The sequence below is a fragment of the Solanum stenotomum genome, chromosome 12, assembly GCF_019186545.1.
Source record: "Solanum stenotomum isolate F172 chromosome 12, ASM1918654v1, whole genome shotgun sequence".
Taxonomy (NCBI): Eukaryota; Viridiplantae; Streptophyta; class Magnoliopsida; order Solanales; family Solanaceae; genus Solanum; species Solanum stenotomum.
This window is the reverse complement of record NC_064293.1, coordinates 38387553-38391711: the sequence shown is the minus strand read 5'-3', so window position 1 is coordinate 38391711 and position 4159 is coordinate 38387553. Positions and strand designations below refer to the sequence as shown.

General features: G+C 27.9%; 1 pseudogene; it reads right to left on the bottom strand.

Annotated features, from left to right (window-relative positions):
• The window catches only part of LOC125846829 (beta-glucosidase 18-like), a 16206-nt pseudogene extending 14241 nt beyond the window's left edge, over positions 1-1965 (bottom strand).
• Positions 1966-4159: the final 2194 nt, after the last annotated feature.

The following is a 4159-nucleotide window of genomic DNA, read 5'->3' as shown; positions in this document are numbered from 1 at the left end:
ATTATATAAAAGAAAGAAATATTAATTAGCGCCACGTGGCAATTTTTGATTGGTGTGGTAATAGAAAGAAATAGAAAGTAGAAATAGAAAATATTATATAAAAGAAAGAAATATTAATAGAAAGAAATAGAAAGTAGAAATAGAAAAAATTATATAAAAGAAAGAAATATTAATTAGCGCCACGTGGCAATTTTTGATTGGTTTGGTGGTAGTTGAGGAACCACCACTTCTAAAGTAAGAAGATATATATAATAAATATAATAGAAATTAAGAGATTTGCTAGGGGTGCTAATAAAAATATATATTATAATTAATAGAGATAAGTGTGAAAAACACATCTAAATTATTTTTCTTTTTCAGTTTCATATCTGAACTATTGAGTGTGTATCTTTTATAACATTCTCTTCGTGGTGTGTGTACTACACTCTCTCTTTTATTAAAAAAGTCTTTTGACAAGTAAAAAATACTTCTTAAAACATACATATATATCTAACACAAAATGAGGAAAAAACTTCATTGTGTACTACACACTCTCTTTTATTTTTAAAAAAGTTCTATGGCAAGTAAAACATATTTTCCTAAAAACATATGTATATATCTAACACAAAATGAGATTTTTTTTTTGAAAGTTTTACAGTTTCTTTTATAATTATTTTTTTTGAATAGTAATATTTTAATCTTTAACTTTAACTAATGGTAATAATTTATTTAATTTTTTATCAAAGTGAGATATTTTATCCATATGAAGTATGATATGATGATATTTTTTAATAAAAGAGAGAGTGTAGTACACACCATGTAGATAGTGTAATAAAAGAGAGACGTGTGTTTCTCAGATTAATAAATGATAATTTAGGTATGAAACTTAAAAAAAAAAAAGATGGTCTAAATGGCCAGAAAATTAGGCTAGAAAATTAAAAAAAATTATAATATTTTTTTTATTTTAAAATAAACTGATCTTTTTTTCATTTTTTAGTTAAAAGGTATTAAAGTTAAAAGGATAAAAATGTTTTAAAATATTAAATAACATAAATAAAATATCATTCTGACCAAATTTTCTGGACAAAAATATTTTTCTTAATAATTACAACAAGTATGTCCTACTCCTACATATTATTGAGCAAACAATTATTTGCCTACTCTGTAGCGAATTAAATATCCACGTGTTCTTTTTCTTACCTCTATTGGATTTGTTCAAAAATAAAGAAAAAAAGAGTTAAATGAACAATATATATAATTCCCTGTTTCCAATAAACAACAATGTTTGCAGAAACTACATAAAAAGGGAAACTTCAAATGATAAATTAGATTTACCAAATAACGATTGTAGTGATCAACTGCAACATCACCATTGCTTCCATCCTTAATATGACCTGAAACAACAATAACCAAAATGAATACTATTTTTTTTTTTTAAAATGGACTAAAATTCTTGCAAATTTTCTTACAGAAATTGATATTCATTAATTAAAAAATCATAAAATTGAACAAATAGAGAAATACGTCCTACGCAGTATCCTACTTGACAATTTGTGTCCTATATGGTGATTTAAGTGTATTATGTGTGTCTAACTTGTTCAATTTGCACATACCCAAAAATTGGAGAGCATAAAGATAAAATAAGATCAATTTAAATGACATATTTATATATTATGCCGTTAAAAAAGCTCACCAGCTTCGTGAGTAAAAACGTCCCAATTGTTGAGACCTTTTCCATCACTTACAATAGCTCCTTCATACTGCCGACAAAAAAAGTTGTACTCAGAACAAGAATTCAGACCCAAAAAAGAAAACAAGTGTAGGAAGTACCTGGTAAGAAGAAGAGGCTGTCCCAAACAAGAAATTGCTTGAAGATGAAACTTGGTTAGGAAGAATATTAAGGTTGTGTGTTTGATGATACGATGATACTATGAAACCACAAAACAACATGCAAGTTGCTATGCAATAAAACGTTGCAGGAAGCATAGTACTGCTTTGATTTTTTATGTGAATGAGGAAAAATAGAGAGAAGTGATGCTAGATACTCTCTCTTACAAGATCCTGGGAAAAAGACAGAGAATAGCAACCTCTTCATGTTTTTTATTAATTAGTAATTAGGAAAAAAAAAAAGATGTGTGTTAATACCTTTGACATCAATCTTTACGGCCCTATAATACAAACAGTCCCATTAACAAATGTAATTAGAGTTTTCATTTAATAGGTGGCATCATGTGATTTGTTAGAAATTTAATTAACCTAAATAAAATAAATCTCAACACATACCCGGATCCTCGTATAAATCCCTACCCGCTCCATCTAGAAGCCCCATTTTCCCTTGTGTTTTTGTCGGTAGAAGAAATGTTGTGCGGAGCTTTCTATCGGGTATATATGGTGAGGAATCGAGAACTAATCCTGAGCTAAGATACTTTACAAATGTTGATTTTTGGTGGAATGGATGTTAAGAAAGAGGTTTCTCAAGAAAATTAAGTACACAATAATGAAAAGTTTTTGAAAAAATTAAAACATATTCTGCAAGTTCTCTGCAAAGGGGAATCAATTTTCTCCTTAAATTGATTTCTCAAATATCTAAAAAGCCATCAGATCAAGGAGCATGCCTTTTAATAAAATGTCTTCTACGTAAAAAAATTGAGAATTAGGAAAACATAATGTAGCTATGTCCATGAAGAATTCTCCATTACAGAAGGAAAGAGAAAATGAACCTGGTATTTGAGTTTTGCCTCTTTTCTAGTTGGGGCGGGTAGGGATTAATAAATGGATCCAAATTTGGGTTAACATTTAATCAAATTTCTAACGAATCACAGGGTGCCACATATTAAATGAAAACTCTAATTATATTTGCTAACACAGTCATCTGTAGTAAGGGCATTATAGGGCCGTAAAGATTGACGTCAAGGGTATTATAGAACCAAAAGGTCAACGAAGGGTATTTTTGTACCAATTCCAATAGTTTAAGGGTATTTTAGGCCCTTCTCCGTTATATTAATGGTTACTTTAAATATTACTCCCTCCATTTTAGTTTTAAAAAGAGTGACCTAATTTGACTTGATACGGAATTTACAAAACAAAGAAGACTTTTGAATCTTGTGGTCCTAAATCAAAGTTATGTCAAATGTACTAAATTGCCCTTTAATCTTCTGGCCTTAAACATGTCAGGTGAAAATCTGAAATTAAAATGTTACCAAAAAAGGAAAGAGACAATTCTTTTTTAAACAGATGGAGTACTATATTTATTTTGATTGTTACTTAAATTTTATCGTACCGTATTGATTGCGTAACGATTAATTTGGTGTGATTGCGTTGTTACCTTCATATTTACTTCTCATTTTAATTTGTCTTTACTTTTATTAAATTATTTTATTTTATTCTTGACTACCTTTTTTGATAAGGATGCCAATTGGAGATGAAACCAATTAAAATCAAATGCGGAATTAAACAACACAAAAGTAAGATAGATTAGAAATAAGAGATGAGAAGAGCAGAAAAAAAAAGGATAATTGAATAAACAATCAACCAAGGAATAACAGAAACTTGAATTCGAAAACAAACAACTCAAATTCAATAATGGCTTTATGTCTTTTCTCTTATTATAATTTAATCATACAAATTATTAATGTGTAACATTATATAACAACAAAAAACAATACAATATATTCAAATATTATTTTCATTAAAATCATGCAATGCAACATAATATAATATTAATATGATACATAACCATCCGAGCATAGTGTAAAGGTGTAAGCAAAAATATATTTTTTTTCTTCAATTACTCAGGTAGAAATTGGGGAGCTACTCCCTCCTATCCATTTTACTTGTCCTGGTTGAGAAAAAATAATTGATCTAAAATATTTTTTTCATATTATTTTAATTATCGTTAATCACTTTTGTTTAAGAAATTATCATTATTAAAATTCAAGACTAAATTGTACTCTTAGCATTAAGGAAATAACTTCTTTTTTTTAGAAAAAAAAAAGTTCAATTTCGAAAATGATACTCGATCCCTTGTTTCAATTCTAAATTTTGTTGGTGTATGATTTATCAAGCTTTGTGTTGTTGGACTAAATATCAAATGGACACAAAAAATATTACTAGGTTAATGGTCCATGCATGCATATCAGTTTATTATTTTCTGCTTTGTTATCTCTTAGTCATCAATAAA